This window comes from Rhinatrema bivittatum, chromosome 1 (genome assembly GCF_901001135.1).
Source record: "Rhinatrema bivittatum chromosome 1, aRhiBiv1.1, whole genome shotgun sequence".
NCBI lineage: Eukaryota > Metazoa > Chordata > Amphibia > Gymnophiona > Rhinatrematidae > Rhinatrema > Rhinatrema bivittatum.
Genome location: NC_042615.1, coordinates 810,441,105 through 810,466,362, shown reverse-complemented (window position 1 = coordinate 810,466,362; position 25,258 = coordinate 810,441,105). Strand labels below are relative to the sequence as shown.

The 25,258-nt window shown below is 48.5% G+C and overlaps 1 long non-coding RNA gene across 1 annotated transcript in view; it reads right to left on the bottom strand.

The window, feature by feature from the left end:
* The window catches only part of LOC115078465, a 148,060-nt gene extending 130,099 nt beyond the window's left edge, over nucleotides 1–17,961 (bottom strand). The window contains exon 1 of the long non-coding RNA XR_003853119.1: nucleotides 17,677–17,961. This is a non-coding gene — a long non-coding RNA (uncharacterized LOC115078465). The remainder of the gene's footprint in view (nucleotides 1–17,676) is intronic.
* Between the last annotated feature and the right edge of the window lie 7,297 nt (nucleotides 17,962–25,258).

Sequence of the window (25,258 nt, the reverse complement as noted above, 5' to 3'; positions counted from 1 at the left end):
CTCCACATGGTGGGGCACAACATGGCCACCAGGGCTGGTTGAAAATATTTTGTATTTATTTTTAGGATGTCCAAGCCCTCTAATTCACTTCCAGCTTCACCCCACCCCAACACTATTCTGCAACTGCTCGTACTTTTTTGATATGCATCCAGGTAGAGAGACCACAGGTTCCGAGAGTGAGTTTGTATTTATAGCACGCCTTTCCAGTAAGAGAGTTCAAAGCGTGCTACAAAGAATCACGTAGAGCTCAGAATACAGTATGAGGGAGGGTAAAGTCAGTAAATGCCCGCGTTTCAGTTTCTAGTGTGTTTAATGGGAAAAAATGATGAGTATTTCGGATGTTTTCGAGTATTGCTCAGTACAACAAAAATTCAGATGCTGAGAGGGAAACACTGGCATGGTGGGAATTCAGAGGGAGTAGGGTGCCTCTGCTGTGTGCTGAATGCTGCTTGGGAGGAGAGGCAGGTTTTCACTCGTTTGATGAAGAACAGAAGATGAGGCGCACGCCTGATAGACGGTGAAAGGTTATTCCATAGAGTAGGAGCAGATCACGTGAAGGTCCTTCTGGTGCTGGTGAGGCAAACTGACTGGGGAAGGGATCGCTAAAGTAAGCCTGGGTAAGCGGGTGCAGAAGGTGGGCTGGTATATCAGAGGTAAGGGAACCGTTGATGGGGGCCTGGCCTTTGAGGGTTTTATAGGTTAGAACCCAGAATCTTAAGTTTGACCCAAAAGAATGTTGGGAGCCAGGGTAGGGGTGTCAGGATAGGCATTATTTGAATCCTTTTGTTTGCATTTCTGATCCTGCGAGCTGCTGCCTCCTGTATTAACTGCAGACGATGGTTTAGGGTGCTGGGGAGTGCCACATAGAGTGAATTGCAATAGTCTCTAGGCGAGAGAGTATGCAGGCTCTGGTTACCGTTTCAAAGGCCTTGTCATCGAAGAGGGGGCAAAGGAAGGGGCAGTATGTACGTTTTAATTACTGGCAATTAAGTAAATAAGATGGAATTGACACAGGTGGAAGAAGGCTGTGGTGGTCGTTGCTTGGACCTGTGCTCTGATGGTGAGTTGGGAATCTACAATAAAGCGTAGGCTCTGAACGTGGGTGCTGAGGGTTAGGGTAGTATCGCCAAGCGACACTAGTGGGAGTGGTTGAGTGGGCTCTTTTTATTTTTTTTTTAAACCAAAAGCATTTCCATCTGCTAGGAGTTTAGACTTCATTTGCTATGGCGCAGCCAATTTGCAATATTTCTGAGGCAGCTATTGAGGTTAGCAGTGGATTCGGTTTGGTTGAATGTCATCCACATAGGAGTACCGTGTATACTCGTGTAAAAGTTGAAAAATGTTACCCCCAAACCGGTCCTTAAAATCGCGGTTGTCTTATCCGCTGGTCAGTCCACATAATGCCGGTACCGTAATATAAGATGCACGAGTGTATCGTTCGCAGGCTTCTCCTCCCGATCCCTTAACTCACTCGTTGCTATGAGGATGATGGCGGCACTTGCCCCTCTCAGTTCAGGATCTGATTGGCGCACTTAGAACCACATGGGTTCAAAGCGCGCCACCGGGACCCTACGGGGGGGGGGGGGGGAGGAGGGAGGACATGCTCGAGCGAGGGCAAGTTCGTCGTCGTCCTCATAGCAGCAGCGAGCGTTCGGGTTAAGGGTTCCGGAGGAGTTTTGGGGGAGAAGCTCTCCTGCTGTTACACTGGGATACCACAGGGGAAGAGGAAGGGACGTTTCTGAGCAAATGCCAGTGCCATCGTTATCCAGATAGCAGCGGGTGAGTTAAGGAATCGGGAGGGGGGGTGGAGGATTCAAACAGGAGGGGCAGCCATGGGGGAGGGAGGCAAGGATTCATATAGCAGGGACATTTTCTTAAGCTGTTAAATAATAATTCTTATAAGACACTTTATTCTGCTTTTAAAAAATAAAAGCGATTTTCTTAAGTTATCGGTTTGTTTCTTAGTATGATTTCACCATTTCATAAGCCCCCTAGGTTTTACCCTCGACTTATCCATGGGTGACAGATAAATCTTGATTTTGGGGCCCAAAAAATACCCTCGACTTATACATGAGATCGACTTACACACGAGGATATGCGATTGATTTGACAGTTTCTGATGAAATTCTTCTGGGAAGGTGCTAATGTAGATATTAAATAATGTGGATGATAGAACAGAGCCTGGGAGTCTCTGCAAGAGAGGGTGTGAAGGTGAGAGTGAGCCTTGCGTAGACAGACAGATTGGGTTTGGTTGCAGAGGTACAAAAAGAACCAGGCTAGTGTTGGGCCCATAAGGTCAGCTAGTTGCCTGATGAAGATGTTGTCGTCAGTTATATCAGTCGCCTCAGAGATGTCAAGGAGGATTAGTAAAGCAGGTTGAACAAGGCTGAAACAGAGCTGCAGCTCATCGACTAAGCTTAGTAGTGTGGTTTCTGTACTGTGGTGTGACCAAAAACCAGATTGGTAAGGGTCCAGGTTGCTTGGTGAGCATATAATTGAAAATTGTAATGGTATTGCTTTCTCGGTTGGCTGAGAAACAGGAAGTTGGATACTGGGTGGTAGTTGAGGTCATTTGGGTCAAGGTTCATTTCTTCCCTATAGGTCTTACTGTTGCCAACTTCAAGGGCGGTAGGTGTGCTTCAGCTAACGATGAGTTGATGATAGGCTAAATATGAATTGTTAAACCTGCTTTGGCTTTTCTGATTAGCCAGCATGGGCAGAGGTCCTCCTGGCAGGTGATTTATTTGAGGGAGGAAAGTAAGGCAGTCACCTCTTCCAGTATGGGTAGAAAGAAGAAAGTGCTTGAGGTGTCTGATTGTTCTGGGTTGGTGGTAGGGGGTCCGCTGGTGGCCTATCAAGGGTCAATCAGATATTCTTGATTTTATCATTGAAGCAACTAGCTAGCTTATTGCAGTGGGAAGTGGTTGTGAGAGAGGTGGATAGTGAATGAGGAGGATTTGGGAGTTTGTTGATGGTCTGGAACAGCCTTTTGGGAGAGTTTTCTATTTAAGTGATGATGGTGTTTGTCTAGTGGGCTTTCTTCGCTCCAGTGAAGGCTTTGCGGTACGCAGCCCTAGTGCCATCTGCATTCATTCCTGGTGGATTGGGACTTCGATTTCTGCTACTTCCTTTCCAGCTGTCTGCCAGGTCTCTTAGATCCGGTGTAAAACAGGGGTTGGTTTAGAGTTTTTGATGATGGTGATTTTCCATGGAGCAATCTTTTCTGTGGATGATTTAAAGTCTGAATTCCAGTAGTCCACTAGATTGGACTTTGTAGTTGAGGGGAAAGGGAGCCTTCTAGTGAGCTTCAGAAGGTGTGTAAGAATGACTTAGGGATAAGGCAAGATTTCTCGGTTTGGATTTTTGTGATGTGAGAGGGTGGATGTCAAACTATATATATTTGGTGATTGGACCAAGAGGCTTCGATGGGCCATAGATTTTCTATCATTTGTTCCTTTAGGAATTATGGAGAGCTATAATGAGATTGAGTGTGTGGCATGCCTCGTAGGTAAACCTTATGATTACTTGGGTGAGGTTGAGAATGTCCAGGGAAGCTAGAAATTCTTGTGGGAGGTTCAGGTACGGTTCATTGGCATGAATATTGAAGTCGCCCAGGGTTAGGATTCTGGGGTGCTCCAGGGTGATCTCTGACATTAGGTGCAAGAGATTATACAGAGCTGAGATGGAGCTTGATGGAGGGCGGTAAACTAATAGGATCCCCTATTTGAGATGAATGCCAGTTGTGAAGAAGGGTGCTTCAATTTCATCCAGCTCTTGTGGTGATAGGGGAGTCTGAGATAGAGAGGACTGAAAAATTATGGCTACTCCGCAGCCTTTTTTATTTTTCCATGGGGGTATGAGTAAAGGTATAGCCTTGGGAAAGCTGGAGGGAGTCAGTATTTTGAACCCATGTTTCTAAGAGGCAGAGGATATCAGCAGGTTAATCTATGAGAAGACCATGCAAGAGGTTTATCTTCTTGTTAATAGAATGGGTATTTAGGAGCAGTATCTTGATTGATCCCAGTTGAGGATCTAGTCCCAGGGGTCAACTGATACAGGAGTATCTTGGTGGGTGGAGGAGAGACTTTTAGGAGCTGCAAGGTCTGTGTGTGCTGGGTGTGTGGTGTGGGAATATTTGCCATTGCCATTACCTGCTATTAAGTTCACCTAGAGAATAGCCACTGCCATTAGCAATGGTAACATGGAATAGACTTAGTGTTTGGGTACTTGCCAGGATCTTATGGCCTGGATTGGCCACTGTTGGAAACAGGATGCTGGGCTTGATGGACCCTTGGTCTGACCCAGTATGGCATATTCTTATGTTCTTATGCCAGTAATTATGGAAATTGGTGAGGCCGAGTGAGAGCAGGGGGTTAAGACTGATGTATGGCACATTTTGCACAGAACAGATCAGGTAGGCAGAGAAAAGTGGTGGGTGAGAGTGGCAAGGATGGTAGGTGGGATGGGTGAGGGCTTGTGGTGTGCGGGTGCTGGGGCCAGTTGCTGTAGTTTTGGTGAGTCTTGCCTTGTAAATCCACTGAAAGAGGGTAGATGCACTAGCTGAATTGGTAGGCAAGGCACTTCTGATGTGAGCGCTGCAATGGGAAAAACAGAGAAGGCCTCGGGTGAGTGGGACAGGGACCCGACCATGGGACAGCCCTTAAAAGGTTGGTTGCAGCTCTGATGATGTGGGGCGAGGTCTGGCCATGAAGGAAGCACCAGCAGAGGTAGGTGAGCAGGGGTTGGTGGACCCCGGTGTGGGGAAGGGGGCTGATCTGCACTCACCCCCTATGGCTCTCTTCTTTGGGCTTACAGCTGTGTGGCTCCTCAGGGTAGCCCTTTAAAGAGCTGGTTGCAAGCAGGCGCAAACAAAAGTACGCTGGATTTTATAAGATACGCGCATAGCCGTGCGTATCTTCTAAAATCCTGGATCGGCGCGCGCAAGGCTGCCGATTTTGGGCAGCCGGCGCGCGCCGAGCCGCGCAGCCTGCCTCCGTTCCCTCCGAGGCCGCTCCGAAATCGGAGCGGCCTCGGAGGGAACTCTCTTTCGCCCTCCCCTCACCTTCCCCTCCCTTCCTCTACCTAACCCACCCCCCCCGGCCCTATCTAAACCCCCCCCTTACCTTTGTACGTAGATTTACGCCTGCGAGAAGCAGACGTAAATCTACGCGCGCTAGCAGACTGCTGGCGCGCAGTGCTCCGACCCGGGGGCTGGTCCGAAGGCCTGGACCACGCCCCCGGGCCGGCACCATGCCCCCAGTCCCGCCCCCGAAACGCCACGCCCGCCCCGAAACACCGCGTCATCGGGTCCCGCCCCCGACACGCCCCCTTCCAAAAACAAGGCCCTGCTCGCGTAAATCCGGGCGGATTTACGCGAGCAGGGCTTTTAAAATCCGCCCGTGTGCGAGCAGTGCTCAGGGTTAAGTCTTGCAGGTGACATCCCGTAGCTCTCCCCACTGGTGAGATTTTTCGTTTTGCTCAGGCATGTTCTCTGGAGGGAGGAGGGATTACAAAATAAATGGGGGGGAATTTAGTTGTGAAGTCTCTCCACGAGCATGTTTCAAAAGGACAAAGTTAACGCACAGGAGAGATGCAGAGCACGGTTTTGCTAAGGTGACTGCTATTACTAGTGCTACTCATCACTTCTAAGCGCTACTTGATGTACACAACGCTGTACAAAAACATAAGCGGCAGCCCTACTCCATCCATAGAGCTTACAATCTTAAGAGAAACACAGGGGCCAAAAGCAACAGATTTTCATTTATTAAGAAAACTGTTTAAACCAATAAGGCTGTGATAATAAGGAGTTAAGATTTAAAAGCAGCCTCAAAAAAGTGGCTTTTTAGACTGGATTTGAGGGATCAGGAAGCTTATTCCAGGTGTGCAGTGCAGCCACGTAGAAAGCACAGAGTGGGGAGAAGGGCATAGATAGAATTGATGAGGGGAATAGCGAGAGGAGAGGGGGTGAGGAGCTGCAGAGCGAAGGCTTTTGGAGGTGAGTAAGAGGAGCTTGAACTGTATGCGGGAGCGGATAGGGAGCCAATGCCGTGACTTCAGAAAAAGGGTTATATAGGGGTGGAGCAACTTGGGAGAAGAATAAGTCGCGCAGCTGAATTTTGGATGGATTGCAGTGGAGAGATAGAGAGCTCACTGGGAGAATTGTGAGGAGCAGATTGCAATAGTCTAAGGGGGAGGTGAGGAGAGAGTGGATGTGGATTCTGGTTCTGTGTTCAGAAAGGAAGGGATGGATGTTGGTGCTGTTATAAAGAAAGAAATGACACATTTTAGCAGTGTTTTGGATAATGTGTAGAGAGGGCTGAGCGGAGTTGGAGGATAACCTTATCATCCACAGAATCGGGGGAAGAGGGGACGTGAGCTTGGAGGGACAGGTAAGGAGTTCTGTCTTGGCCACGTTGAGTTTAGGGTGGTGATGGGACAGGTAAGCAGGCTAAGATTTGGAACTGGATTCCTGATGAAATGTCTGGTGGAGAGAGGTGGAACTGAGAATTATCAGTGTAAAGATGGTATTGAAATCTATGAGAGGAAATCGAAGCAGCAAGGGAATTAGTTTACAGAGAAAAGGATCCACCAGAGGACACATTAAAAGTTCAAGGGTGGAGGGGGGAGGTAGGAAAACCGAGACAGGACGGAGTCCTTAAATCTAAGTGAAGACGGAGTATCAAGTGATCAGCAGTGTCAAAAGCAGATAGCTCAAGAGGACGAGGATGAATAAAAGGCCTTTGGTTTCAGCCATCAAGAGAAAATTGGAGACTTTGGTTTAAGAGCTGTCTCTGTGGAATATAGAAACCACAGAACTCCTCCTCGGCGGGCGAGGCTGAGGCAGTTCTGGGTTGCTTCTGGTTTCGTAAGAGTGGCTCGGCCTCTCCCTTCTGACTTGGAGCTCCCTGGGCACCCTAGCTCGAGCACACCACACTTCACGTTCCTGCAAGGGCATTTGAAAAACCCTTCCACATCCATTTCAAACACATTTGAGCTAAGATTGATTGTGGTGTACGTGGATTGTGCACATCGGCCGTAGGGTGGCAGAACTGCTCCCTGGATGACCGACTTGCCCAGCAGTGGTGTGCAATTTAAAGAGAGAGTACATTAGAAGACATTTTGTCTATCCTTAAACCAAATACTTATTTAGGCTCAGGAATGAGTTGAACAGGATTGACCCCTTCACTCAAAGTCAACTTGAGCAGTCTCATCGGGTTTTGGTTTTGCCCCATTGCATGCATGGACTTGTAGTTCTGACTTTCATTGGAAAAGCAATTGGGAAAAGTCAGAACTGCAAGTCCCTGCATGCAGTGGGACAGAGCCATATGTTGTACCCCGCCAAGAACAAACTTGTCGGATCCGCCGGCTACAGATTTCTTAAATGAAATAAGCGGTGCTTAACTGGCCGTTTCAGTTAACGTGGTGTGAGGCAGCAACCCTAGATTTACGCCAGCCAAAAAGCGGCATTGATAGAGGGGCGAGGCCTGCCCTGTCAGTTTACTTTGATGGGACAGCTTGTTTATTGTGGAGAAGCATTTTAGCTTGTTCCGCTATTTTAAGCCTCCGAGGGACATCACTGTGGTTTAAAACCCAGCCTTCATGTGACTCTTCGGTGTTGGGATGAACTGAAACCACTGTTGCCAGGGTGTAATTAATTCTTCCTTGGTGCCTCCTACATTCCCTGTGCTCTGGCCGTCCTTTCATGCTGGCTTCTCACTCTTTCCCCTCCTCTAATCCCAAGAGTTGCACGTGGAGTGCATTAGGGTCAGAGCTAAAGCAGTTCCTTACCAAAATCATTCCCCGAGCTACTGCAACCCTTTCATCTTTTAAATAGGATGAAAGGAACCGATCCAACCTCCATCATCTGCTAATGAGACCCTGCGGTGTTAACAGAACTGTGCGTGTTATTGCCTTGAGCCCTATTATCTCTGACCTCCAAGTCTGCCCATCGGCACAATTTTAGCTGCCGCCATAGCATGGGGTTACTGTGGGACTTCAGGGGCATCAGCTGGAGTGCAGACTGCAAGCCCCTTCTCGGTACTTTCCAGGGTCTCTCTGACCAATCGCCCCCTGCAGTTCTGAGTGGAAGTGACTCTCCCTGTGGGGGGTGGGCAGATGGGGGATGGCACCACTCTCGGAGCAAGAGCCTAGGCCCTTGCAGCTCTGTTACTGGTTTATGAACTGATGGGGCAGGGAGACTTGTACAATCTGACATAACTTTATTCACGTGCTGCAACTGTGGTGTCGCTGGGCCTTGCGCGGGTGGCAGAAATAAGAAGGGTGCACGCGCAGGGTTCACGAAGAAGAGAGCTGTGCCGCTGGGTCATGTTTGGACCGCGTCCCTGTCCTATTCCTAACGCTGCTGCGGCGGCTGCCCGGGCTGAGAATTTCCTCACTACTCCCTCTCTCTTAGACCGCCGAGTCCCCTGGCGAGTGACTGCCAGTAACGCTCCCTGGGTGAGAGGTGAATGCCACTGAAGCTCACTGAGGTGCGTGACCTGGTTAACAGGATGTCCCCCCTACACAACCAGAGGGGGGTGCCGGCCCACTCTTTGGAGAACATTGCCCACGGTCTTTGCGGTGCTTCTGGCCGTCTGCCGGCTGTCGCTGTTCCTTCTGTCTGCATTCCAGCAGTTTCCGGCAGCACCTTCGCTTTTCCTGGATCAGCACCAGAGACGGCAGCAAAACTGTTGCATCGACTCGAAGGGAAAACTGCCTTAATGCACTGTGCAAGGGAACAGAAACTGCAAGAAACTGATTTAAAACAAAACTATGCCAGGAATGTATAATTGTATTTTATTGGCCAAGCGGTTTGCTCCCGCTCCTTTTGTGCTTCCGGCTTAATCAGATCCAGCCTATTCGAAGGCTACGGTACCGTCAGCCTTCCTTTGCAACCGCTCAGAGCAGGAAGGATTGCAGACAATTGGCAGAGCTGGATGGGAAGGGCGGGGGATCCTCGGGGGCCAGCCACTTCTTCAGCAGCTGAATTCAGCCACCAAATGTTCTCGTTTTAGCAGGGGCTGAGTCGGCCATTTTAAAAATGGATCCCTTAGGGGCCTGATTCCTCGTGGCTGTCCCCTCCCTCAGTTCTGTGTCTGTGGGAATGGATTCTGTGTTCTCCTCATAGTGTTTTCCTTACTAAACCCCGCTCGGGGTGCAAATCACCACGGTGACAGCGACATTCAGTGAAAACTGAGCTACGGATCGCTGTTACTGTCTTTTACTGCTGAAAACATCTTAGCATCCCAAATTTACAAAATAAGAAGGAACATTTTATTACCGAGAGCTTTTCCACTCGCCTAAATAGTAATAACGATAGACTGTGATCCAGGAGAGGGCCTGGGAGAGGCGATGTGGATTACTTCCGGGAGGCAGTTCAAATCAAGGCATTTGTCTTAATGCGGCTTTCTCAGTCAGTACGTTTCTTTGGCTTGAAAAAGAGACGGCTGAGAGGGGGAGCATGACAGAGGGAATGGGTAAATAGAGGACGGTTATGTACGCTTTCAAATAATACTAAAACCAGGGGACACTCCGTGAAACTAACAACTGGGATATTTAAAACAGATCATAGATAGACGGTGCTCTTTCAATCAGCGCACTTCCAAGCTGGGCTCCATGGACCTTGGTCTGACCCAGCACGGTATATCTTCATGTTCGTACGTTCGTCAATCATATTAATTAAATATTTTATTTGTGCAGCCCTTAAAACCTGAACAAAAAAGGATTCCTTTGGCAGCTACCCCCAGTTTTGCGTGTTCTTCAAGATTTGTCCTCCCTTAGTTGTATTTTGCACCCTGGAGTAGGAGGCCTGCACGTTGCAGAAGGTGCATTGACTTGCCACATGGACAGCGGTGCGCCATGTTCCGGTGGAGGCCGGGCGGCAGCGTGCCACTTTTGCACGGACAGCGGTGCGCCATGTTCCGGTGGAGGCCGGGCGGCAGCGTGCCACTTTTGCACGGACAGCGGTGCGCCATGTTCCGGTGGAGGCCGGGCGGCAGCGTGCCACTTTTGCACGGACAGCGGTGCGCCATGTTCCCGGTGGAGGGCCGGGCGGCAGCGTGCCACTTTTGAACGGACAGCGGTGGCGCCATGTTCCGGTGGAGGCCGGGCGGCAGCGTGCCACTTTGCACGGACAGCGGTGCGCCATGTTCCGGTGGAGGCCGGGCGGCAGCGTGCCACTTTTGCACGGACAGCGGTGCGCCATGTTCCGGTGGAGGCCGGGGCGGCAGCGTGCCACTTTTGCACGGACAGCGTGCGCCATGTTCTGGTGGAGGCCGGGCGGCAGCGTGCCACTTTTGCACGGACAGCGGTGCGCCATGTTCCGGTGGAGGCCGGGCGGCAGCGTGCCACTTTTGCACGGACAGCGGTGCGCCATGTTCCGGTGGAGGCCGGGCGGCAGCGTGCCACTTCTGAATGGACAGCGGTGCGCCATGTTCCGGTGGAGGCCGGGCGGCAGCGTGCCACTTTTGCATCCAGTTGCAGCATGCCGTTTTAAAGCTTTTGTATCAGTCGGCCCAATGTAAGAAAATGCTCTTTTCTGAGTAATGTTCAAGTTGCGAGAGCAAAAAGAGGGGACACGGAGCAAGTTTGCATCGACTACTCTAAGTGAGCGTGCAGGATTATAGCGTTTAAGCTCAAAACCTAAAGAGCTTACATTTTCAAAATAAAGCGTCACATGCATCCAACACCTGACCTCTAACTTAGGTCAAGGGGCTTTGTTTGACCTCAGAACCTGCGGGGCCACGGCGGGAAGCCTGCAGTTTATGTTCTGATTGACGGAGAAAGCAGGTGACTGCAGCATATTGCAAAGCTCCTACAGTACAGCTGGGGAGGACCCGCCAATGATTATCCGACAGTATCGGGTTGGAAGGTACCCAGTTCTTTAAAGCAACAGGAATGTCCAGGCTAAGCTGTTGTCTATGCCCTAAAGCCGGTCTCTTTCAAACGGCAGCATACTTTGGGGTAAGCAAACACCTCTGGGAATCGGTGACCTTGGGCGTGGCCTTTCCACATCTATTCTGGTAAATGCTTGCTCGCTCCTTCATACAACACATTTTTTTAGAATTGCATGATGGCTGTGTAGTTTGAAATATTGTATATGGATTGACTGACGTAATACAGGCCTTCTCAGATGGTGTCATAGTATGAGATGGGCCGATGTAAAACCCCAGGGCAAAATCCTTTCCAAACTGGGCCATTTGTCAAGACACAGCGCAGTTTGTACAGTGGGAAGGATGCAGGCTCTTTGTCCCTAATATGCAGGTATACTAGGCAGGGGGTGGAATGTCCTGGTACCGGTTCTGTAGGAACACATCAATATTGTCATCTACAGCTGAAAGCAAAAAAAGAAAAATACAATGTGTGTGAGCAAGTCGAAGTCATGCCTCTGATCTCCTGCTGCAGCACATTCCTTGTCTCGCCTCCTGTCGGGCGCCGTCTCTCCTCAAAAAATGTCATTTTCCGTTTAATTCCTGGCCCGCTTTCTCAAGACCCGATTAGTAAGCACTTTTGGAGTGATGTGCAAGATAAGGTCTGGTGTGGAATGTTCTGGGGCATCTTGCCGCTCTTTCTGTATCAATACGCTGTGCCTCGACAGCTGTACCGGGGCTAGATCATAACAGAATCAAGTCCAGTCCCGTAACACTTCTTCATAAGCCACACTGCCGCCAAACAGCTGATACTTTGGAAAAGAGGAAAGGGACTCGAGGACTTTTATTAAAACAGCACCAGCACTGCAAAAAAACCCCGACAAATCCCATTCGCACTGCTAACCAGAATAATTCACGGCCCCCAAAGCCACTCTGATTTTTTTTAGATCATCCCTGAGGCGGAATAAGTGTTTGATGTTTTTGAAAGCATCTTCTGTTTAACCTCCCCCATTTACGAATCTTCAGCTTCTCGCCGTTCTGCTCGTCCCTGCCGTCTCACGATGATATTGATTCCATTTCTGCGGCGCACGGTTTCTGAAAGCTCCTGCTGTTGCTGACCCTCACCAAAAACCCAATGCAGGCATCACACCGATATGAGAAAGTGGATTTGGGGGAGGAGACTTTTAGAAAGAGAGGGGCCATGACCGTGTTTAGAAATGCAAATCTTTCATTTCAAAATGCATGTAGAAAGAAAAAAGAAAAACATACTAAGGGGGGCAATTTTTAAACCGCCTGGGGAAACTGTAAGTGAATTTGAAAATTTCAAGCAGGTTGCAGAATGCGGGTACTTCTCCTCCCCTGACCTAATTCTCACACCTTTTACCCCATGGGGAAAAGTGTGCTGTGAACAGGGCGCATGCTTCTCAAACCCACCGTGTCAACGAGTTCAGAAAATGTCCCTCTCAGGTGAAAAAAAAAGAAAGGAGACCTAGGAATGCAGCATAAAGAGGCAGGAATTAGAGCAAGAAAGCTGATAATTGGAGGGCTTCAGTTTCTCTGGCTCGCTCAAAGCCATCTCAGATAAAGAATTGGGTCTCCTGCCCTAGATGCTGCCCACCACCAACCCTGTTGGATTCCTCAAGGTTAACATTATGGTTACTCTTCTTTTTCTTATGGGTTTTTTTTTTTTTTTTTTTACTTTCCCAAGAATTTAGCTGTTTCAGGCAAGTTTCCTTCTTCTGGTGTTGGTTCAAGTTTTACATTTCCAGTTTACGCAGGATTATTACGTGCTAATATGTTAAGTACGCTGAGAGAGGCACAACAGAAACATAAACTAGTAAACACATTATAGTGTAGAGATGACAGGAGCTGGGGCTTAACAGCAGTAAAACCTGTGACGTGCCTTAAGGATGCTCCCGTATAGTTATCTGGATATGGTCAGCGGCACAGCCACACTGCTGAATATTCCACACAGGGGAGCCGGGTACGTTGATCCAGCCTTGTTCTGCCAGACAGCAGCTGAATACTGACCTCACTGTGGAAGGGCTGTCGGATGAGGTTTGCATTTTTGTGGATGAAAGCAAAATCTATAACTGGGTAGGCAGCATGGAAGGTGTGGAAAATAGGAGGAGGGATCTAATGAAGGTGGAGGAATAGTCTTAACGCTAGAGTACAGTTTGGCGGCTGGGATTAGTTGCTAAGAAAGTGCACAGTCATGCATTTGGGTTCTATAAACCCAAGGGAGCACACAGCACAGGGTCTAAAGTTCTGTGCACAAAACAAGAGCAGGATCCTGGGGGTGATCATATCCGGTGACCTTAAGGTGGCCAAACAGGGAGAGCAGGTGATGGCAAGAGCCAGAAGGATGCTTGGGCGCATAAGGAGAGGAATAGCCAGCAGGAAAAAGGAAAAGTCTGTATAAATCTCTGGCGAGATCTCATTTGGAGTTCTGCGTACAATGCAAGAGACCGCACCTTCAAAAGAGCGTAAACTGAAATGAGTCGGTCTAGAGGACAGCGACTGAAACGGTCAAGGGCCTTCACGGTAAACCATACCGAAACAGATTTAAACATCTATACGTGGAGGAAAAGCAGCAAAGGGGAGGCATTTAAATACCTTCAAGGATTAAATGCACAGAAGGCAGGTCTCTCATTGGAAAGGCGGCTCTAGAATGAGGCGTGATGGGATGAGGGGGGGTCCACAGGTGTAAATGTTTCTGTAGTGGACACATGGGATGGAGATGGCGGCTCTAGAATGAGGCGTGATGGGATGAGGGGGGGGTCCACAGGTGTAAATGTTTCTGTAGTGGACACATGGGATGGAGATGGGGGCTCTAGAATGAGGCGTGATGGGATGAGGGGGGTCCACAGGTGTAAATGTTTCTGTAGTGGACACATGGGATGGAGATGGGGGCTCTAGAATGAGGCGTGATGGGATGAGGGTGGTCCACAGGTGTAAATGTTTCTGTAGTGGACACATGGGATGGAGATGGGGGCTCTAGAATGAGGCGTGATGGGATGAGGGGGGCTCCACAGGTGTAAATGTTTCTGTAGTGGACACATGGGATGGAGATGGTGGCTCTAGAATGAGGCGTGATGGGATGAGGGGGGGGGGGGCTCCACAGGTGTAAATGTTTCTGTAGTGGACACATGGGATGGAGATGGTGGCTCTAGAATGAGGCGTGATGGGATGAGGGGGGGATCCACAGGTGTAAATGTTTCTGTAGTGGACACATGGGATGGAGATGGGGGCTCTAGAATGAGGCGTGATGGGATGAGGGGGGTCCACAGGTGTAAATGTTTCTGTAGTGGACACATGGGATGGAGATGGCGGCTCTAGAATGAGGCGTGATGGGATGAGGGGGGGTCCACAGGTGTAAATGTTTCTGTAGTGGACACATGGGATGGAGATGGGGGCTCTAGAATGAGGCGTGATGGGATGAGGGGGGTCCACAGGTGTAAATGTTTCTGTAGTGGACACATGGGATGGAGATGGGGGCTCTAGAATGAGGCGTGATGGGATGAGGGGGGTCCACAGGTGTAAATGTTTCTGTAGTGGACACATGGGATGGAGATGGGGGCTCTAGAATGAGGCGTGATGGGATGAGGGTGGTCCACAGGTGTAAATGTTTCTGTAGTGGACACATGGGATGGAGATGGGGGCTCTAGAATGAGGCGTGATGGGATGAGGGGGGCTCCACAGGTGTAAATGTTTCTGTAGTGGACACATGGGATGGAGATGGTGGCTCTAGAATGAGGCGTGATGGGATGAGGGGGGGGGGCTCCACAGGTGTAAATGTTTCTGTAGTGGACACATGGGATGGAGATGGTGGCTCTAGAATGAGGCGTGATGGGATGAGGGGGGGATCCACAGGTGTAAATGTTTCTGTAGTGGACACATGGGATGGAGATGGCGGCTCTAGAATGAGGCGTGATGGGATGAGGAGGGGTCCACAGGTGTAAATGTTTCTGTAGTGGACACATGGGATGGAGATGGGGGCTCTAGAATGAGGCGTGATGGGATGAGGGGGGTCCACAGGTGTAAATGTTTCTGTAGTGGACACATGGGATGGAGATGGGGGCTCTAGAATGAGGCGTGATGGGATGAGGGGGGTCCACAGGTGTAAATGTTTCTGTACTGGACACATGGGATGGAGATGGGGGCTCTAGAATGAGGCGTGATGGGATGAGGGGGGGCTCCACAGGTGTAAATTTTTCTGTAGTGGACACATGGGATGGAGATGGTGGCTCTAGAATGAGGCGTGATGGGATGAGGGGGGGGGGGGCTCCACAGGTGTAAATGTTTCTGTAGTGGACACATGGGATGGAGATGGTGGCTCTAGAATGAGGCGTGATGGGATGAGGGGGGGATCCACAGGTGTAAATGTTTCTGTAGTGGACACATGGGATGGAGATGGGGGCTCTAGAATGAGGCGTGATGGGATGAGGGGGGGTCCACAGGTGTAAATGTTTCTGTAGTGGACACATGGGATGGAGATGGTGGCCCTAGAATGAGGCGTGATGGGATGAGGGGGGGATCCACAGGTGTAAATGTTTCTGTAGTGGACACATGGGATGGAGATGGGGGCTCTAGAATGAGGCGTGATGGGATGAGGGGGGGTGTCCATAGGTGTAAATGTTTCTGTAGTGGACACATGGGATGGAGATGGGGGCGGTGTTGACGTCCCAGAAAGCATGGGACAAGCACAGAGGCTCTCTGAAGGAGTGAAAGGGACAGACTGGATGGCGCTTATGGTCCTTACCTGCTGTCATGTTCTATGTTTCAGTGTTACTTTTCCATTGTGACTTCAGTATAACCCTCTTACAGCTAAAGGGCTACATTTTCAGCAGTGTGTAACACAACTAAGGCCAAAGGTAGACGTAAAAACTGAAGCAGAATACTGGTGATGACAGGTCCCCTGTGTGGATGAAAAGGGATTCAAAGCATGCAAAAGATACATTTATTTTCAACATTAGATGCTAATGGGTTAGGCATCCATTTGAATGAATTTAGGATTCCAGGCTGGTTAATTAGCACCTTTAATTAAATGCATTTCCAAATGCCCATCTAACTTATTTTTACAGAGCCTCAGAAACTTTATTAGACAAATCCACAGCAATGAAGCCTGCTTTAAAAAAGCAAATATCAGCCACCATCTGAGCCATCCAGATTAATACAAAAAGTATTGCAAACGACAGCTATGAAAATTACTCACTATTGCTTTGTACAGTCCACAATTAAATGCATATTATTATAATCAGAAAAAAACAAAAACTCTACTGGTAGAGTTTGGAGATGGTCGTCGCGTATTTTTAGTTTCTCATTCCATGAACCATGATGGAGTAAAATATCTCGAAAGCTGACGGACTGGAACCCACAGGAAAACCAGATCCAGTCTCTCCCCAAGTGCAAACAACACAGGATCTAAGATTCCAAAAATAAGGCAGCCCGTCATGGCTGAGAACCGGATGCAAATTATGACGAAGAAATAATCCTAAGAGCAAGGCTTCCCAGACCTATCCTGGGGTGGGGGCGGAATCCACAATAAATATTGCATAAGAAGATAAGAAATTGCCATGCTGGGTCAGACCAAGGGTCCATCAAGCCCAGCATCCTGTTTCCAACAGAGGCCAAAACCAGGCCACAAGAACCTGGCAATTACCCAAACACTAAGAAGATCCCATGCTACTGATGCAATTAATAGCAGTGGCCATTCCCTAAGTAAACTTGATTAATAGCCATTAATGGACTTCTCCAGAGGAATCTGCAGGCATCCGAGACCCACTGTAAGCTAATTTGTCTCATGAATATTTGTTGCGAATATCTTGAAAACCTGTGTCCCTGGACAGGTCTGGGAAGCCCTGGAGCACAATGGTCATAGCACAGGCTTGTGAATAAATTAAAAGTCACCTGAAGAATTCAAATGCATATTTCAAGCTAGACAAACATGCTGTTAAATCTAAAGTTGGTTTTAATTGTTACTAGAAAATAAGAAAAAGGCTAGTCGCAGAAACACTTCCAAGTACCTTCTTATTTGGAAAGTCAACACCATTGGGTTGTTTTTTTTGTTTTGTGTCTTGTCTTTGTATTTTGCCTAGATTGTAAGCTCCAAGGAGCAGAGACTATGTCTTATGTGTCTCTGTACAGTGCTGCTAGATAAATAATAATAATAGTGAAGTTAAATGGTATTATATTTCAACATCCAGTGCTATGAATATCTTATCCGGATACCCTTCCTCTAGACTTCCCACCTAACCTTCTAAAACTAGGTATCTAAGATACTTGGACACAATAGGGAAGCAGTTTGAAAATGTGTTTAACATCTAATATCAATAGCTATCTAAGTTTAGATTTTAAGAGGGACTACTCCTAATGCCTACTCGAGTTAACTCTAGGAAGGTCCTGCCAAGCACTGCCTAGGCCTGCCTGCACCTCTGTACCTGCAGCCTTTCACCTGCCAATGGGTTCCCCGCTCTGGGCAAGTACTCCACCTGTGAGCTATTCCCTAGTGCTTTCTAGGGATACTGAGACTCCACACAACCCAAGGGGCATGCAGTTCGAAGAAATGCACAAGCTGAACACATACAGGAAATAAAATACTGGGATTATCAATTAGTCACAGGCAAGAGCTAACAAACTAAAATGTTCATTAACAAATAGCAAACACAGTTAACAGGAAAAATATTTAATTTACAAACAACAACATGTAAAATAAGAATTCATACAGTTAATACTAACTATGTACTTTTCATTAAATAAGAATTCATACAATTAATACTATGTACTTTTCATTATACTTAGCTCGTACCTGGGGAGGTTCAGGAAATGTTGTCCCCACAAGTATGTGTAGAGCTAGGACAATGCCTTTGGCACAAATCTGGTGCCTCTGCCATCCCAGCCAAGACTGGAGAGTTCTGCAAACACTGGACTGGGTCATTCTGGGCCTGCTAATTTATGACCAATGAAAGTCCAATGCACTGGTTTCCTGACCAATAACAATACAGATTGTTGCAACCTTCCACCACCTTGTGGAGACTGAGGAGGTATAAAAAAATGCAGATTATCCAAAAAGTGCAGAGCACAGTTAGGCTGCCACCTGCCAGTCAGTTCCAGGATTGCAAGGAGAAACAGAAAGGTCTCTGCAAAATCAAAAAAATCTCAACAGGGACAAAGATCCCCATTTTGCCACACGGAGATAAGGTTCAAAGATCTATGCAGGAGTTATGTACATAAAATTAGCACATATACGCGTAAATAGTCTCTGTGTGCAGTAAGAAAATTTGCAAAAGGGCCAGAGTAGGCGCATACTGTCTCTGCCACATGGAAAAGTATGCACGTACAACAAGGGCATTTGGACGTAAATGCACATTTACTTATTTTATAAACGGAGTATACATACACACCCTCAAACAGGCATGCATGCTTTTACACCTGCTAATCAAGTCCTGGAAATAAAACCTGACATCTCTTAATGTTCGCAGTGTTTGGGGAGTACAGTAAGTGGAGGGTGTGGGTGCACTGCAGAAGATCTGGGTCAACTGGTGGAAGTTTTAGCAAACGTGCTTGGATGTACTTACACAGGTATTTTCCTAAGCAAGATACATGAATACATCAGCCAACTTTGTAAAATACTTGCCTCTGCATATAAACTGAGGGTTATGTGCACGTTACAATTATTTAACACATGAAATATATGCACATACTTTTTATAAAATAGGTGTATAAACTATGCGGTCTCTACTGAAATATAAAAACATGATTTCAGGGCAGTAATACATGATATATTATAAACTGTGGAGCTCCCACTGCACAGTTAATAAAATACAGGTGTAAATGAGTGCACCTATCTTACCTGTGTAGGTGATGAGTTATGAGCGTGATTGAAAATAAAATGTCTATGTTCCGTGCAAGCTTTTGAAGTCTTGTCCCCAAATGCTAAATTGAAGATATTGAATATATGATGAAGACACTTCAGGTATGTGTGGCCGGTCTTCCTCCTTCACATAACGTTGCCTTTTCCAGCGGTTATTTTAGTAATAAACCACGTTAGCCTTTTTCAGTGTAGCTGGATGTTGGGTGCTTCTCTGGTTCACTAGTTGAGTGCAGCCATCGATTTGATGTAGGTGTGAGTGGGTGTCCCACAAGTAAAGCAATGAAGGAGGAATCTTGGCTGATGGGGGGTAGAGTTGTTATCCTTAAATTAGGGGTGGATGAACACTTCAGAGTGCTGGCTTAAATGATAATTGACATTATTCTGCCTTGAAGTATAGTTTTGTCTTTTGTTTAAAGAACCAGTTCAAACCTCTTTTATACTGAAATTCTAATTTTGTTTCAGCTGTCTTGAATATTTTGATTTGAGCCTGTTTAGATTTTTCTGTATCCTGCCTCGTTCTGCAGAACATCAGATATGGGCCCAAGGCAGCTCTTCCTTAGAAAACAGCTTCCTTACATCCTTTGGGCTCTGTAGTATCTTTCCAGTGGTTTCTCCACCTTGTGAGCCATCTTTGCCTTGGCTTCTGAGCTGGGTCCGTAAAAACTGGAATCCTTTGTTGGCTCTGGTTTCTTAGGGAGTGAAACGGTTCAAAACAACAACAAAATCCAGGCTGCAGTAGGGCGGAAGCAACTGTGACTGAGATGATCTGAGTCAAACCAATCTCCTTTGTCCCCTTCTCCTACGGCATGGATGAGATGTGAATGAAACCAAACCTGGAGAAGCCATCCCTACTTTGAAGCAAGGTAGGCTCAAGCCTTGGAGACTGAAGAACACGTTTTGCCACAAGCTGGACAGGTCTACGCATTAAGTAAATGCTGTCTGCAGAGCCAAAACGTGGACACATCTCACCTAGGTTTTGTAAAGTGCATTGTGAAAGACCCACACTTGGTCTGCTGTGTCTATATTCAGCTCTTTGCAGGTGGAAATCCTTTTTTTTTTTTTTTTTTTAATTGGAGGCCAATCTTGCCACTTAGAAAAGGAATCAGTGAGGACTGAAAAGCTCATGCACACAATGAGATCTTAAGCTATGAAAACCCTCAAATAATCCAGAATCCTGCACTATCAATGCTTCCATCATGGTAGCGGTTTTGTAGGCTCCTTGCTGCCGCTATCATAGCAGTTCCAGCATGGTCAGGGGCCTCCGATATTAAGAGTCCTCTTTGACCCAATACAGCCATTTGTATCTAATTGTTTTTGTTTTCTCACAGGACAAGCAGGATGGTTGTCCTCACAAATGGGTGACATCGAGGATGGAGCCCACCACGGAAAACTTCTGTCAAAGTTTAAACAGAACTTTGACTGGCCCCTACTGGGCATGCCCAGCAAGGCACTGACCCTGCAGCCAGCAGGGGTCTCCCTTCAGTCTTCTTTTTTCCGCGCAGCAGTTGCCACGCGGTGAAAGGAGCTCCCTTACCACGTTCCTGACAGGAATTCGGTACTTTTCTTTCCGAAGAAAATTTGCCCCTCAGGGGTCTCCCTTCGACAAATTTTTGTCACCTTCGCGGAAACCGGTAAGTTTTTTGCCTTTTTCCTCGACTACCGTCGAATTTGGCCCTCGAGGCCTGTTGGCACTTGCCGAGCCCGCGACTAAATTTGGCCTTAAGCCATGGCAACGGGGTTCCGTCGATGTCCGGATTGTACCCGGACTATGTCAATCACAGACCCCCATAGGGTTTGTGTTTTGTGTTTGGGTAGTGAGCATGATGTCCTGACTTGCACCAAATGTGCCCTAATGACACCTAAGGGTCGCAAGGCCAGGATGGAGAAGATGGGGCTCCTCTTCCATGCACCCACCCCAACGCCATCGATAGCATCGACGTCATCGGAACCGGCACCGTCGAAATTGCACCACCATCGTCAACCCTCCGGTGACCGTCCACCATCGATGACTTCTCGGCCGTCGACTCCTGTCCCCTCCCCGGATGGGCGAGGAGACTGGAAGGACAAGCATCGCCATCGACGGCACAAGTCTCGGCCTGTCGAGGATCCACAGTCATCGACCTCTGAACAGGCCGAACCACCGACTAAGAGGCCTCGATCAGACTTGGCACCGTCCACGTCTCGTTCGCAGGCATCGAGGAAACCCTCACCCTCTCAGGGTGTGGGAGCCGTGATCCCACCGGTTACGGTGGTCCCTCCGGCTCTGCCTCAGCCTCCCTCTCCCGTCGAGCCGGGTATTGTTACCCCTGGTCTCCGGGCTGAACTGGACCGGCTGGTCCAGGAGGCCATCGAGAAAGCGATGCAAAGATTCCAACCTCCATTGGCACCGTCTCCGGCACCGATTCCGGCACCGCCACCGGCATCGACCCCAGCACCGACTCCGCCACCGAGGAAGGAACCGACCACCGAACCTTTGGTGGAAGCACTGGCACCGCTACTACAACGTATGGAGGCACTGGTACATGCCCTTCCATCGATGATTCCAGTAGCACCGACAGCGCCATCGTCTCCGACTGGATTTTCATCGGCGGGAGAAACACCGTTCCTGATTCCCCCTTCCGGGGTGGTCCCATCGGTGCCTTCTCGTATATCTCCACCGATTTATCCTTTGGCTCCATCGGTTCCAAGACCGGCACCGACTCCATCGGCAGCACCGAAACCCTCGATGCCGTTCCCAGTACCGATTGTACCACTGGTTCCTCCAAGGTTTCCTTCGATGCCTTCGGATCCTCAACCAGGTCCATCGGGGCTTCAACCCCCAAGTGATCCCTATGATACCTGGGGTGATGATACATCTTCTGACACAGATTTACCATCACCGCCTTCTCCTACAGAGAGTAGAAAAAGATCTCCTCCAGAGGATCTCTCCTTTATTAATTTTGTAAAGGAGATGTCCGAAATTGTACCTTTTCAGCTGCAATCTGAGACCGATGACAGACACCAGATGATGGAACTGCTTCAATTTTTGGATGCTCCAAAAATCATCGCTTCCATCCCCATTCACCAGGTGTTTCTCGATCTCTTAAAGAAAAACTGGGAATCTCCTTCATCTGTATCACCAGTTAACAAGAAGGCTGACTCCACATACCTCGTCCAGTCAGCACCAGGCTTTCAAAAGCCTCAACTGGATCATCGCTCTGTTGTGGTTGAGTCCGCACAAAGAAAGGCCAAGCGTCTAAAGCCACACTCCTCCACTCCGCCGGTCAAGGACAATAAATTCCTGGACAGTGTGGGACGGAAAGTGTACCATGGAGCTATGCTGATTTCTCGCATAGCCTCATATCAACTCTACATGACGCAATATAACAGAGCCATCCTTAAACAGATGCAAGATTTTGCTGACACATTACCTGACCAATACCAGCCACAGCTTCAGGCCCTTCTTAACAAAGGGTTTGAAGCAGGGAAGCACGAGATCAGAACGGCTTATGACATCTTTGATGCCTCCACAAAGGTTTCAGCTACTGCCATTTCGGCCAGATGTTGGGCTTGGTTAAAATCATCCAACCTTCGCCCAGAGGTCCAGGATCGTTTAGCGGATTTACCCTGCTTAGGGGACAATTTGTTTGGAGAACAAATTCAGCAAATTGTAGCTGAATTAAAAGATCACCACGAGACGTTAAAACAACTTTCTTCTGTTCCATCTGAGGTTTCCTCCAAACAACCACTTAAGAAGGACTCTAAGAAGTCGTTCTTTCGGCCACGCCGTTACTACCCTCCATCGGCCAGGCCTCATCCAGCTCGATCCTCTACTAGGCCTCAGCCGCGTCAGCCTAGGAAACAAAGGCCTACTGTAGCCCCTCCTCCTGGGCCTGCGGCTGGCCTTTGACTCCCCTGTAGGGAACACATGCCAAACCCCTCTTCCAGACATTCCTGTAGGAGGTCGACTGTACCATTTTCTACAACCTTGGTTGCAGATCACCTCAGATCAGTGGGTGCTAACAATTATCGCACAGGGTTACCACCTCAAATTCATAATTCTTCCGGCAGACTCCCCGCCTCTTCAAGCGTGGAGTCTATCCACCCATTTGGCTCAATTACAACAGGAAGTATCTCTTCTTCTGCAATCAAATGCTATAGAACCCGTTCCTCCCTCTCAACGAGGCAAGGGATTCTATTCCAGATACTTCCTAATACCAAAGAAATCAGGGGGACTACGTCCCATTTTGGACCTTCGAGCCCTCAACAAATACCTTCAAAAAGAGAAGTTCAAAATGGTAACCCTAGGCGCGCTGCTCCCTCTGCTACAAAGAGGGGATTGGCTGTGCTCTCTCGACCTCAAGGACGCTTATACCCACATTGCGATCACACAATCCCATCGCAAATATCTGCGGTTTCTAGTAGGCCACGACCATTATCAATACCGTGTCCTACCTTTCGGTCTGGCTTCTGCCCCACGAGTCTTTACCAAATGTCTCGTAGTGGTAGCAGCATTCCTAAGGAAGGAAGGTGTCCACGTCTACCCCTACCTGGACGATTGGCTAATCAGGGCCTCCACCCAACAGATAGCTCAATCCTCCCTAAAATTGACAATTCAAACACTCCTTTCCTTAGGGTTTCTTGTCAATTTCGAGAAATCTTGCTTAGTCCCATCTCAAACCTTATCCTTCACTGGGGCAGACTTGGACACCTTACAGGCAAAGGCTTACCTTCCTCTTCAGAGGGTCCACACCCTAATATCCCTGGCTCGCCAGTTCCAGTCTCAGAACACTGCCACGGCTCGCCAGTTCCTCATTCTCCTAGGACACATGGCATCCTCGGTTCAAGTCACTCCCCTGACCCGACTAGCCATGAGAGTAACACAATGGACTCTACGACACCAATGGATTCAAGCTTTTCAGCCTCTGTCCTCCATAGTCACAGTCACGCAAGCGCTGCGCCTATCCTTAACCTGGTGGACGACTCAGGTCAACCTCCTTCAGGGCTTACCTTTTCTTCCACCGGATCCGCAAGTAATCCTAACCACCGACGCTTCTCACATCGGTTGGGGAGCCCATGTGGACGACTTTCAAACCCAAGGGTTATGGTCCAAAGAGGAAGCCGAACACCAGATCAATTTCCTGGAACTTCGAGCAATCCGCTATGCGCTCCGAACTTTCAAAGATCATCTATTTCATCAGATAATCTTAATCCAGACGGACAACCAAGTGGCCATGTGGTACATAAACAAGCAGGGAGGCACAGGCTCCTTCCTTCTGTGTCAGGAAGCTGCGCAGATCTGGGCGGAAGCCCTCTCCCACTCCATGTACCTCAGGGCCACTTACCTGCCGGGAGTAGACAATGTATTGGCAGACCAGCTGAGCCGTGTCTTCCAACCACACGAGTGGTCACTCGATCCTCTGGTAGCGACCTCTCTGTTTCACAAGTGGGGTTCTCCCCGCATAGACCTCTTTGTGTCCCCTCAGAACCACAAAGTGGACGATTACTGCTCTCTCATTCGGAGCCAGCACTCTCGGCCGAGAGATGCATTCTCCCTCAAGTGGACAACCGGTCTGCTCTATGCATTCCCTCCACTCCCTCTTGTGTCAAAGACTCTCGTGAAGCTACGCCAGGACGGAGGAACCATGATCCTGATAGCACCTTTCTGGCCACGCCAAGTATGGTTTCCAATACTCCAGGATCTCTCCATCCGCAGGCACATTCCTCTGGGACAGGACCCGCATCTGCTCACTCAAAACGACGGATGCCTCCTCCATCCCAACCTCCAAGCCTTGTCCCTGACGGCATGGATGTTGAAAGGTTAGTCCTTCAACCATTTAACCTTTCAGATTCCGTTTCTCGGGTCCTGATAGCTTCACGAAAGCCTTCCACAAGAAAGTCTTACTCATACAAATGGAAAAGGTACACATCATGGTGCACTTCTCAGTCCCTTGATCCCCTTTCCTGTCCAATCTCCAAATTCTTGGACTATTTATGGCATCTCTCTGAATCAGGTCTTAAAACCTCTTCTATCAGAATGCATGTCAGTGCGGTAGCCGCCTTCCATAAGGGTATTGGGGGTAATCCTATTTCAGTACAACCCCTAGTAACACGCTTTCTTAAGGGCTTACTCCATCTAAAGCCATCCTTGCGTCCTCCGGCCCCATCCTGGGACCTTAACCTGGTTCTTGGTCGTCTAATGAAACCTCCTTTCGAACCTCTGCACTCCTGTGACTTGAAATATCTCACTTGGAAAGTGTTATTCCTTTTGGCTGTTACTTCAGCTCGCAGGGTTAGTGAATTACAGGCCCTAGTTACCTATCCGCCTTACACTAAGCTCCTGCAGGACCGGGCGGTACTCCGCACTCACCCTAAATTTTTACCTAAGGTAGTTTCGGAGTTTCATATCAATCAATCTATCGTACTACCTATCTTTTTTCCCAGGCCCCACTCCAACTCTGGAGAGCAGACCCTGCATACCCTAGACTGTAAACGGGCTCTAGCTTTTTACCTAGACCGTAAAGTTTCTCACAGGAAG